Source organism: Panthera tigris, chromosome B4, assembly GCF_018350195.1.
Source record: "Panthera tigris isolate Pti1 chromosome B4, P.tigris_Pti1_mat1.1, whole genome shotgun sequence".
Lineage (NCBI taxonomy): Eukaryota > Metazoa > Chordata > Mammalia > Carnivora > Felidae > Panthera > Panthera tigris.
In genome coordinates this window covers 98,639,499-98,653,190 of record NC_056666.1, presented here as the reverse complement: position 1 = coordinate 98,653,190, position 13,692 = coordinate 98,639,499, and the positions used below count along the sequence as shown (strand labels likewise).

Genomic DNA, 13,692 nt, shown 5'->3' with positions numbered 1-13,692 from the left:
TTCATGGCTTTTGAGACTCAGACACTTTCACACTTTAATATTTCAGAATTTAAGAGGTATCTTTCTTATAATGCACATCACACATTAATTGGCAGTGTTATTTTTCTTTTTTGGTGGTAGATAAAATAGTGGTGTTTCTTACAATTGATGGAGTACTAGATTTCATTAAACAAGGCAGTTAATTTTGGCCAGAATTGTCTCAGGTTTTTTTATAAGACTTTTTTAAAGAGAAGTTTTAGGTTTATAACAAATTAAAAGGGAGGTATAGAGATTTCCCGTATACTCCCTGCCTCCATACATGCGTAGCCTCCCCCATTGTCAACATCACTCACCATTTTTTTTTTTTTTAACCAAGGATGAACCTACATTGATACATCATAATCACTCAAAGTCCATGTTTACCTTAGGGTTCACGCTTGGCTTTGTACATTCTTTGGGTCTGGACAAATGTATAATGACTATATCCATTATTATAATAATACACAGAATATTTTTTACTGCCTTATTCATCTCCCCCTCCTGGGGCAACCAGTGATCTTTTTATTGTCTTCATAGTTATACCTTTTCCAGAATATCATATAGTTGGAATCATAGAGTATATAGCCTTTTTGAATTGGTTTCTTCCACTTAGTAGTATGCATTTAAATTTCCTCCATGTCTTTTTGTGGCTTGATAGCTCATTTTGTTTTAGCACTGAATAAAATCCTATTGTCTGGATGTACTGCCATTTGTTTATCCATTCACCTACTGAAGGACTTCTTGGTTGCTTTCACATTTGGGCAATTATGAATAAAGCTGCCATAAACATCCACGTGCAGGTTTTTGCGTGGACATGATTTTCAGCTCCTTTGGGTAAATATCAGCAAGTGTGATTACTGTATCAAATGGTAAGAGTATGTTGTTTTTAAGAAACCACCAAACTGTCTTCTAACGAAGTGTTACCATTTTGCATTCTTACCAGCAATCAATGAGAGTTCCTGTTGTTCCACAGACTCGCCAGTGTTTGATGTTGTCAGTGTTGCAGATTTTGGCCATTCTAATAGGTGGGTACTGGTATCTCGTTGTTTTAATTTGCATTTCCCTGATGACAAATGATGTGGACTATCTTTTCATATGCTTATTTGCCATCTGTTTATTTTCTTTGATGAGGTATCTATTAAGGTCTTTGGCCCATTTTTAAATTGCATTTGTATTTTTATTGTTGAGTTTTAAGAGTTCTTTATATATTTTGGGTAACACTCTTTTATCAGATGCTTCTTTTGCAAACATTTTCTCCCAGTCTGTGGCTTGTCTTCTAATTCTCTTGATAATGTCTTTTGCAGACAGAAGTTTCAATTTTAATGAAGTCTGGCTTATTAATTGTTTCTTTTATGGTTTGTGTCTTTGGTGCTATATCCAAAAAGGCACCACTACACCCAAGGCCATCTAGGTTTGCTCCTGTGTTATCTTCTAGGAGTTTTATAGCTTTGCATTTTACATTTAGAAATAGAATATATTTTGAGTTTATTTTTATGAAGTGTGTAAGGTCTGTGTGCATATCAATTGTTTTTTTTTTTTTTGCATTTTTTGCATCCAGTTGTTCTAGCACTATTTGTTGAAGACACTATCTTTGCTTCGTGGTATTGCCTTTGCTCCTTTGTCTAAGATCAGTTGACTATATTTATGTAGCAGTTTGTTTTTCAGTCAATTTTTTTTTTCTATTTGGTCTTAGTCATTCAGACTAATCTAGGAGCAAAATATTCTACAAGCAATCTATTTTTATTATTATTATTTTTTCAGCTGGGCATGGAGCCTAACATGGGACTTGAACTCACAACCCTGAGATCAATATCTGAGCTGAGATCGAGTCAGACACTTAACCAGCTAAGCCACCCAGGTGCCCCAATAGACATATTTTTAAATGTGTTTGTAATCATACTTATTTTGAATATATGTAGATAGATTTGTATGAAGGAGGAAAGGAGCCAGGAGTGAGAAATTTGGGGTTCTTGTCCTGATTTGGCTTTAGCTAATTGTAAGACCTCACATAAATCCTTGCCTTTTTCTCTCTTTTCTTGGCTATAAAATGACTTGTATGCAGTGATGGCAAATGTTTTGGTTTCATAGCTGCCTTTCTTCCCCATGGGTCATTATTCTGAGTCAAAAGCATGAGGGGGCTGATTAATATTTCCTCAGAGTGAGGTTATGTCACAGTGACTTGCCAGAACCTCTCGTGCTAGACCAAATTAGTCTTCTCTGTAAGATAATGATCCTACAACATGAGCATATAATAAGAATTCATGGCTATGGAGTGCCGACTGAGTGCTGGGTATTGCACTATCTGCTTGTTGTGATTGAATTGTGTCTCGCCAAAACCACTGAAGTCCTAACCCCTGGTACTTATGGATGTAACCTTATTTGGAAATGGGATTTTTACAGACGATCAAGTTAAGAAGAGGTCATGCTCAGCACAGAGCCTGATGCAGAGCTTGATCCCATGACCCTGGGATCATGACCTGAGCCAAAAATCAAGAGTCAGACACTCAACTGACTGAGCCACCCAGGCACCCCTAAAGATACCACCTTTCTAAAGGGCAGTTTGACAACATGTATTAAACGTCTTCAACTGTGAATATTCTTGGAGCGATTCTAATTTCAGAATTTCTTCTGCCCTTCAGAAATTGTTGGAGCTGGACGAAAAGATCTAGTTACACAAGTGTTTATTGTAGTATAATCTATAACAAGATTGGTTAATATGGTAGAATATTATGTGGTCTTTACAAATCCTGTTGCTAAATGAGAATTTTTAACTGTTTTTGGGTCATGCACCATTTTGAGAATATGGTGGAAACAATCAACTCCCTTCTTGGGAAGAAGACACATAAGCACCTACCCAAATTTTGTGTGTAATTTCATAGAATTCATGGACTCTCTGAAGTCCATGCGCAGACTTGGGTTGAAGACTACTACTTTGTAATAGAGAGTAATAATTTGTGATATGGGGAAATAGTGGCAAAAGCACATATGTGCATAGTCACACGAGACTATTTATATATATAGTTGTTAGCTCTGAGAAATGTTGGAGCTTTTCCGTATTTCTTGGATTTTCCACTGGTAGAATGAATTATCTCAATATTATTTTTAAAGTTATCTTAATATGGAGTAAAAACTACATCGGAGGCTTGGAGAAGTTCCTGATAAACGTAGAAAAAATTAAAAAAATGAAGAAAAGTGCAAAAGAATAATATTATGCTGCCTATGGTAATAGGTACTCCTATGAGGAGGCACACAACAGTTCTCTGTGCTCTTGGAACATTTAAATGAAATGGTTATAATTTAAACTAAAGTTTATACTTGGGCAGGAAATAGAATTTCTTTTTCTGTCAGTGCTGTAAAATGCTTAGATGGGGCACCAAAGGACAAGTGGGACCTGTGTCCATGAAAATGCAAAAGGTGTAGTAAAAAATTATCAATCTTTTTGGTTTAAGAATCCCTCTCCCTGAAGGCATGAAACAGAATCAGGTGATTTAGCTAGAGCCCTTTTGCCCCATTTGTCTATGTTTTTGAAGCAGGGAATGCTAGTACACAAGAGGGGGAAGCATTGCGGGTACTCAGCAGTCTGCTCCACCCCCACATCCTTTATTGAGGCCCCTTCTCACACAGCCATCAGCTGGATCTCTATTAATAAATATGGGCCAGCAGGGAAACTGGTGATCTAATTTCAGCAAAGCTGAAGTTCATTTTTATGCCTTAGCTTAATCCACATCATTAAGTGAAATATACAGCGGGGAAAATCTGGTCAAGTAAAGTTATCCTCCATGCTCCTGGTTATTAACATTAATAACTTCTCTGGAGGAAAGCACTCTGTTTTTTGGCCAGAATCTTCTGGAGACCTGCTGAATCTGTAGGGGAATTTCTCTAATCCACTCCAAAGGCTTGGCAATCATTTGACCTTGTTATTTCTTGTTTCCTATCGTGCTTACCATTCTTTTTATGAGTCCCGAGTACTTCTGCTAAAAGTATATACCTTATAGCAATTTAGTTGCTACAACAGAATGCACAAACTGGATATCATTGTAACACACACACACACACACACACACACACGTGCACACACGCACACACACAGAGAAACATATACACATATTTATACTACATGTATAGATGTAGAAGTATGCAATAAAGTTTATGGATAGGAGCATGGGGTCTGTGGACAGACTTTCTGAGTTGGGCTCCTTGTTCTATCACAGCTCTGTGAACTTGGGCAATTTATTTAACCTTAGTAAACTTTATCAAAATGGGTATAATAATGGTTATCTTCCCGATAGGGTAGTGGTGATGATTAAATGCATTAATACATTATAATATTGCCTGTACTACAGTGCGTGTTTGTTAGCAGTATCAACACTTGCTGAGTGTCTGAAGGTTTATGAGAAATTCTCTGATTTATTGTCCCTCCCAGTTCCAGGTCATGAAATTCTTGCTTGTTCCTAAGGCCACAGAAACCAAGATCTCCTTTGGATATTACATACCTTTCCTAACACTAGCTTCTGTAGGGCAGATATGATCCCAATTGTCTCGACTGGTGCTTGGTTATCATGTTGACAGGATGACCCAAAGGCGATTCATGACGTAGAGCTCTCCTACCTTTGGGCACCCATGGGAATGGAGTCCTTCTACTTATTCCTAAGTTAACTTATTTGCCAAAGATACCTGAAAAAGAGGTTTCATCTTAGTTCCAGTCTGAGAACCACAGATTGTCTTGGAAGTGTAGAGTGTCTTTTCTGGTCCTTGGCTTCACTGTCTCATGAATCTAGTCGTGATCATCTCTTAATGTGCTCTCTGCCTTCCAGTAGGCAGCCTGAATTCCTCTTGGGTGTTCTCGGAATCCCAGACTTTCTGACTTTTCTAGATGAGCTAGAGGAACTGGTTATATTGAGATGTTGACAAGGATAGTTCACAGAATCATGGATGGGTATCTCTCCCTTCACACAGAAGTAAAATTTCTAAAGTTGTATATAGATAAAATTTTTGTAACTCAAATATAAACTTTGAGCAGTGTTCTTTTTTGGGGGTGGGTAAGGATTCTGCCATATTCTCAAATATGTCTGAAATATTTTAACCATTTTGATTTCCTGAAGGTTGTATATCCTGGATTTACTGGAACAGCACCTGCTTTATGTATTTTATTCTATTCAATAGAAGTGATTTATTAAATCCACAACCAGAGCAACCTATTTAGCCTTCCACATTGATGTAAATCAAAACCAAAACAAGAACACACCTTTCATGGACCCCAAGTTCTGATATTTGGTTCTGAAAATATGGCCTTTTGGACCCACAGCCCTTCTGGTTTCACAGGTTTCTCAAAATTGCTACTTAGAAAAAGAGGCCAACATGGTTTGGGAGTCTGACAGTCTCCTCTGAGGTGAAGACAGTGCTTTACTTTTCATACAGGGCATCTCGGATTGAACGGCTCCTTTGGCACCGTTCATCGTGGTGCACTGGGCCCTCTGTACCACGATTGTTGGCTCGTTGGCTCGTTGGCTCGTTGGCTCTTCCATCTGTCACAGACAACCAAGAGCAAAGTTTGAGTGATCCTGCCATTGTTTATCCCCAGCTCCTCCTTCCTCTCCATTTCCCAAGGCTGCTCCACTTCCTCCACTGGTTAGCTTCCTCACCTGGGGAAACTTCAAGTCCTTACTGAGTGTCTGTCCCTAGTCAAAGGAAAACTCTGGAAAGCTCTGTTCTTTTTTCTTCTAAAGAAGACTGGAGGGGCTCCTGGGTGGCGCGGTTGGTTAAGCATCTCACTTGATCTCTGCTCAGGTTATGATCTCACAGTGAGCTCGAGCCCCACATCAGGCTCTGCGCTGACAGCGCAATGCCTGTTTGGGATTTTGTCTCTCCTTCTCTGCCCCTCTCTAGGTTTCTCTCTCTCTCTCTCTCTCTCTCTCTCTCTCTCTCTCTCCCCCTCTCTCTCTCTCCCCCTCTCCCTCCCCCTCTCCCTCCCCCTCTCCCCCTCTCCCCTCTCTCTCCCCCCCCCTCAAATAAATAAATAAACAAAAAAAGAAGATTGGAGAAGCCATCTCTGTGTTGTGTCAAGTGTACGTTTGGCCTGAAGTGCCCCAGTTGTCTAATCTGAGAAGTCTAGAGCTCATCATTCATTTTTGTGTCTTTGGGCTGACAGTTCTTTAGCTGGTTTTGACCTTAGGCTAGAAAAGTAAATTACAAAGGATTTAATAGTGCAAATAATAACTTTAATGATGTATAGAAAGGACACCTTGATGGATGAAAGAAGACCTTTAGGGCCAACCTGATCCCTGAAGTTAGAGGGAGAAAAGAGTTGCGTCAGGTCAAGTGTTTTTAATCTTTCCAGATCAGAGTTCTGGTTTTGTGAACCCTCTTATGGTTCATAAACTGTATCTGCTCTAAAACATTTTAGGAATCTTAGCACAAAACCTTCTCTAATAGGCTTCAGAGTTGTCTCAGACTAATTTTCCTTAATTAGATATAATGGATTGTCTGATGAACTATATGACTCTCTGGTCTGGCGGAGGTAATTAGCCATGAATGATTGTACTTGGCCATTTTTTTTTTTTTTTATTATGCTGGTGTGCCGATTATGTTTTTATTTTTCACAGCTACCATTTGAAGAAGCCTAAAGACTTTACTGAAGTAAATACTGTGTTTCTTTTCTTTTAAAACACCTATTTAAAATCAGAACACCTTTTTTTGAGGTCTGCCACATTATACCCCTTCCACCCCTGTGCCCCACTTCACCCCTAGTACTCACAGGTTGTATGATCCTGACAAATCACTCATGCTAAGTCTGTTTTATCAGCTGTATAATGGGACTAATAATGATCCTCACAGGGTTAGATGAAATAGTATCACAATACTGTATTTAATAAATAATGCTATGTCATGTGCTTTATAAAAAATAATAATGAGAATCTCCAAAGCTTGCATAAGCAATATTTTTCAAACAGTGGGTTGCAGCCCATTACTGCATCCTGAAACTTATTTACTAGGTTGAGATGACCAGTTAAAAAAAAAAGCAAAGTAGAGTGGGATAGAAAACATAAGTATTATGCTCACAGGTAGTAAGGACAAGTGTTTTCACTGAGGGTTTTGAAGTGAAAGTTTATGTATAATGTTGTGATTTTAATGTATTTTTTATTGTGCACGAAGGGCACTGATGTTTGAGAGCTACTGTTTGGGATTTTGTCTCAAAATGGAGACGTTATCGATGGAAATATAAAATTTTGAGCAATTTTATCCACTAGTTTTCCAGCTCCCTTCCTCTGAATTCTTACTGAAGAAAAAAAATCAGTATTTTGAAGTCCTAGACCCGCAGAATCTTAATCAGATACATTAACTGATAATTTTGAAAGCACAGTATTTCTGCCTTTAGCAGACACTGCTGCCCACCTAATTGCTAAGGTCCCACATCTCTTTCTTCCTTACTGCCATCTTGGGGGCACTCTCATAAAACTCAGGGAAGACTGCCATTATCTTCAGTTACAGGGATAAATCCTGACAGCTCTAAGCCAATTTTAATGGTTTCATTTTCGTTGATGGTGATTAATTTTGGAATGGACATGTGACATAGTTCCCGCCACGAGATGCGAGGACTGTTCTCCTGAGGCGCTTCTGAGAATGGTTTCCTTGCAGATAAAAACAAGTCATAGGAAAAGATTCCCTCCTTTTCTTTCTCTACTAGATGTGTCATTCAGTAAAGCCTGGGTATGTGACAGACAACAAGGAACTATTTGAGGACATCCCAGTGGATCGCAGAGCTGAAAGAATGGAATAACGGGTAAGGCATTAAGTCCCAAATTTTACTCACCCTGAAGCTAGTCTACATCTACCTTTGACTTCTTTCTAAATGAGATAATACATATTCTTTGTGATTTAATCCATTTTATGTCAGAGTTTCCTGTTGGCTTGCAGCTGGAAATCCCATAGCCATTACACCCAGAACAACATTTTGATTATGTTCCTAAGAAATGTAACCCCTGTCACTGCATATCCTTGGAATATTTTGAGTTCTGTCACATGGCCATTTACAACCTGAGAGCCAGGTGTGAGTCAGAAGGTTCTCTACCATCCTCTTTTAAATCATTACTCCTCACTTTCTTTGGAGTCCTTTCTCTATAGAGGTTGTTGGTATAGGTGTGTGAGGGAAAGAGATTCTTAACACTTCATGTTGGTATTGTGCTTTGTACCTTTTGAAATCATTTTATATCTATTTTTATTGAACATTCATTAACATATCTATTATCGAACACCTACAAATGCTGGAGGGGTAGGCATTTGGACATACAGTGGTAAGTATGTTCAACATAGTTTGCCTTCCCTGTGAACCTAAAAACAAGGTATTCTCAGTAACTTTGTAAAGTAGGGCAACTTTTATTAAATGTATTGTTTTGTGCATTTATTCATTAATTCACTATGTTTTTGATGAGATTCTGTGTACATGGCAGTATGTCAGGGAATGCAATGATAAACAAAGCAGACATGATTCTTGCCTACTCTACTCTAGCTCTTCCTGATCATTTTGTGAGGTGGTAAATATTATGAATTCATTCACTCAATAAATATTTATAAAATGCCTTCTGTGTGTAGAGAAAACTGAAGCCAGAGGTGAAATGACTTAACATGCATCATACTAGCTACTGAGAAAGCTCAATCTAGCACACAGAAATCTGTGATCTAAGTGACCTTCTCACTTGATCACATTGTCCCTTAGTACCAAGTACAATGAGAATTACCTCCTAAGAACACCTTCCTCAATCTGTAAAAGAATTGGCATCAACGTTGTCTTCTCAAACAAGGCATAGAAAATTAAGCTGGAAAATTCCTCTCAACTTTAAATGTAACCGTTACTTTTATATCCTAGGGGATGAAGCTAGCCCAAATGTTTTTAGTTCAAAAGACTGGGGTTCCATCAAAATGGAAGGTTTGCAAATGAATAAATAGGAGTATTAGGGTCCTTAGAGAAGAGCAAAAATTCTAGAATTTATGAAGGAAATAGCTTTTCACTGTAAGTGGATATTTGTCTGTATTGTATTGCCTCAAAGAGCCCATGTTTTGTATCTCTCTGTGTCATGGGACTTCCTGTGGTTGTGTTATTTGTGCCTTTCTTCTCTTCAAATCTTTCTTTAGATTCCTTACTTTTTCTAAAGTGCCTGGCCCTATCTAATATCTCTGACTCAGATCCTGATTCACAAGGACAGAAAGCATGCTTTAAGGCATAAATATAGGGCATTTAATGCCCAAGAGCCTGGAAGTGTTGAAGTAACATAAATTCTCATCATTTGGAAACAAGGTTAGAAAAGACCACTTTCTGATATGGTAACTACCAAGCATCAATACACCATGACATTAGTTACCTAGAGGAGATATTCCTAGGAAATAGCGTATGTTAAGACGGACAATGATGAAAACAAAACCAAAAAGATTGAATAAATCAAAGAAAAAAAGAAGCTAAAGAAAGTAGTAAGGGATAAGCAGAGAACATGGAGTTAAGAGGATCATCTTTGAACTTCGAAATGACTTGGTCCTAAGAAGTAAAGGTGGTCCCAAGGAGGTCTTGCTCTTCTGATGTGCATATGGATTCCAGGTGGCTCTGGGAGGGTGAGAAAGCCCGTGGAAGGGAGCTGATAGGGAAGCTTCCCATCAGTTGACTGGTTCTCTTGGAATCATCTGTCCCTGCTCAAAATACGTATAGAATTTTTTCCTCTAATGGTATTGTAACATTCTACTTTGCAGTGTAGTTATCAATTGAGTGAATGGCCCGCCTGGCATCTTTTAGACTGTAGTCTAAAAGGATTGGTGCATTCTTAGTTCTGTTCACCTATTTATAGCTCCAAACATAATTCCTGGTATATGGCAGACAGTCAATGAATGTTCTTGAATGTTCAATCAATGAAATGGAACATGGGTGTGAGTGTGAATATAACTCAAGCATAGAGGTGAAAAGTTGAAATGCGTCATTCTATTTTTATTTCATTTAACTTCCCGAGTGGTTGTTGCTTTTCTTGTTGCAGTATTGTTACCTTCCAATTTAGCAAATAATCAAATAGTGCAATATTGGAAAGCTAGTTTCCTAATGGAGGCAGAGAAATATGCAAGCAACAAGATAGTGACAAAACGATCATCAGAGGAAAACCCGTTATTTGAATCTGTTTGTCTGTTTGTTTGTTTGTTTTGTAAGACAGTTACCGTAGATTTCTTGGATATGTCCCTGTATATAAGCCAGAGCGCACACACACACATTTTGGTTTGTACCCAGTGAGAAATATGCCCATTTTCATGGAAAATGAAATCAGTGTCAAGGTTACAAATAATTTTCTGTTTGAAAATAGTAGCATCAATGTGTTCTTGCATAGCCGACCTCCAAACGGATTGTGAACATGAAGAGCTTGGCCCAAAATGCCTGAGCTTGAATCTCATCTCTGCCTCTTACTAGCTCCATGCCAAGTTATTTAACCTCTCTGTGCCTCCGTTTCCTAATGCATAAATTGGAAATGATGATAGCTCTGCCTCACAGGGTCCCTGTGAGGATTTAATGAGTTAATATATGTTAAGTTGTTAGAACAATGCCTGACTTATTATAAGTGTTGACTATTATTATTAACAATCAAACATTACTGATAATATCAAGATTTAATAAAATATTAATAGATTAAAAAATTTAGAGCCACTGCATTTTGTAGTATTAGCAAGTATTGACCAGGAAAATGCACAATTAATTAATTAAAAGCTTTTAAGCTCTTAAAAATTATGCTTTTATTTTTTATTAATTTGTAAACATTTTTTTAAAGTTTATTTTTGAGAGAGAGAGAAAGAGAGAGAGAGAGAGAGAGAGAGAGAGCATGCACACGGAAGTGGGGGAGGGACAGAGAGAGAGGGAGACACAGAATCCCAGGCAGGCTCCAGGCTCTGAGCTGTCATGGGGTTCTAATTCATAAACCACAAGATCATGACCTGAGTTGAAGTCGGCGCTTAACCAACTGAGCCACCCAGCTGCCCCTGTAAATTATGCTTTTAAATAAACTTGTATTTTATTAATCAATGGCATTTATATATACATTTGAAACATAACAGTACTGGACATTTATGAATATATGTGGATATACTTGTTTGTGGCATTGTGTGTGCATGTGTGTGTATGGCATTGTTTATTCAGTCTTTGCATGAAGCACAGTAAGTATATGACTTTGTGGCCCTTGAGGGATCCATGATATGTGCAGTCCTCAGTTTGGGAGCCATTGGCTTCCTAAACCTAAATGCTCACTCTATATATCAGTCATACAGATCAGTGCAGATCTTTTTCCTAAAAGATATTAGGTTAAGAATTGATTAAGAATCAAGTACACTTAAACATAGTTTAACCAACAGAACCGGGCTAGGATCTCCCTTAGGCTAGTGGAATTCACTCTATGGTTCCAGGGATCTCGTGGATCTGCTGGAGATTAGTGAAGGAAGAACCAAGGGCAATTTTGTGATTGGAGGTAATGTAGACAGCAGACTGATTAAAAGCGCACAGCAACTCTGTGAGGAAGGTGGTATTATTGTTTCTTTTTATAGGTAAGAAAACTGGAGCTCAGAGAGGTTCAGCGACTTGCTGAAAGTCTTACGGTAGAGCTGAGATCCAAATCTGAGATTGGCTGTCACTAGGGCAACATATTTTTATGCTACAGTCCTTCCAATAATGGCTCTCATTTTAAGATAACCTCAGGATTGTGCAGGGTTTTTGTTATATTTTTATTTTGCCTGACCCCTAGCACACATCAATGCAATGCAATGCAATGGGACGCCTGGCTCAGGTCAGGATCTCAGCTTGTGAATTCAAGGCCCGCGTCAGGCTCTGTGCTGACAATGTGGAACCTGCTTGGGATTCTATCTCCCTCTCTGTCTTTCCCCTCCCCTGCTCTCTCTCTCAAAATAAATAAATAAACTTAAAAAAAAAAAAAAAAAGATCGAGCCTGCTTAAATGGCTGTGGGCATGGACCTAAGTCTCCACTACAAAGGTGGTGATGGTACAGCTGATGAAGACAGTAAGAAAGAGGCCATTCCAAATGGTTTGTTTTTCAAAGAAGGGAATGGAGGTAGATAAGGAAAAACCCTATCAAAATCAAGTAGTGCATATCCAAGGAGTTATAAGGGAGGGGAAGGCAGGTAGGCTCACAGAGACACAAGGAAAAGAAGGAGGCTAATAGCCAATATGCATCCATCCTGGTTGCGGGGGAGGGAGCTTTTTGATGTAGGGTGGAGTGGGGGAATATGGGAAGGACAGGTGACCCTTAATGATTAAATCAGTTCTTTACCTTTTTTAGCCGCTCCATGTTCTAGGATGACATTTGAGTGTCTGATCTTGTCTTAGACCAATGTTTGTTTGTTTGTTTGTTTGTTTTAAGCTGTTTATCCCTTATTGCTGGCAGCTGGCTCATGGTCCCCCTCTCTTCTACTATACCTCTTACTCTCCAGCCCGTTTTTGGATTTTCTGCCTTTGATGATTCCAGAGGACACTCTCACATTACTTTATCTTATTAAATGTTATTCCTGTGAATGAGGTTTATTAAGCTCCTTCCCTTCATCTCCAATCCTCTTGCTGAGTTCCTGGTGACCTAACAGTAAGTGAAAACGAGTGATTGCTTATTGAGCAATCAGTGCCTACTATGTGTTAGGCACTGAGAAAACCATGCTCGATGAAACAGAGTCCCTTCCTTAAAGAGCTAATATCCTCTTATGGAGGCGACTTTGTAAGAGGGGAAAACAAAACTGCATATAATACAGTGTAAGAATGTAATGTTAAGAATATGTGCAATGCTGAATGTGAACCCCCTTATGCCAATGGAGTCCATTCAACCTTAGGGAAATTTTCCCTGTCTGAGAGGTCCTTGTAGGTCATTACCTGGCAGCAGGGAGAATGGAAATGGATGAGTCAGGGACTGTGAAATGATTCCACCTTTTCAGTGAACAGTGGACTATGTCAGCCCAGAGTTGGCCTCTGTATGGAAGTGCAGAAGAAACAAAAGGTACAATATGTGAGATAATTATGCTTTCCCATCGTAAAGAGTAAATTTCTTAATACTGTCTGCACTTCTTCCTCTCCTTATTTAGATTAAAATTGGGTGAGTTAGTCTCAAAAATTTTTTGGAAGAGGATTTAAAAAGAAACTGGATGAAAATCTGTCTGGAAGCTAGTTGGGAGATTATTTTGAAGAGATGATGGTTCCTGGAGCCCAGCTCCTGATTGCTCAAGGAAGTACCTGAGAATAATGAACAGTAACGTTGGGACAGAAGAGAAGCTCAACCCAGAAGTGTTGTTCTGAGTGCCTGGACCCTCCCTGGCAGGAGCAGTTGACCCAAGAGAAGATTTTGCAAATAGGAGGAACCAAAACTTGGCACCAACTTTTGGAAACACAGGTTAACTGATGCCAAGAGATTCAAAATGAAAATGCTTCAGGATAAAAATTTGCTAAATACTAGGAAGACTCAACCTACCTTTGGGAAGCCATCTGTCTAACTGTTAAAGTATCTCTATGGATTTCAAAGTTAAGGAATGACACAAAGGAGGGATATTAAAGTGTTATGTAAATATGCCCCTGTTAGAGTAGGATGTCAATGAAAAGTAACCAAAAGACTGACAGAAAAGACAAGACGGTGGGTCTTTTCTCTTAGCTTCCTTCCCTCCCCTCCCCTC

General features: G+C 38.8%; 1 long non-coding RNA gene across 1 annotated transcript; it reads left to right on the top strand.

The window, feature by feature from the left end:
• Positions 1-1,001: 1,001 nt before the first annotated feature.
• Positions 1,002-13,476, top strand: LOC122240120. The gene is made up of 3 exons (XR_006219459.1): positions 1,002-1,043; positions 7,703-7,798; positions 13,111-13,476. It is a non-coding gene; the product is annotated as an uncharacterized LOC122240120 (long non-coding RNA).
• The last annotated feature ends 216 nt before the right edge of the window (positions 13,477-13,692 follow it).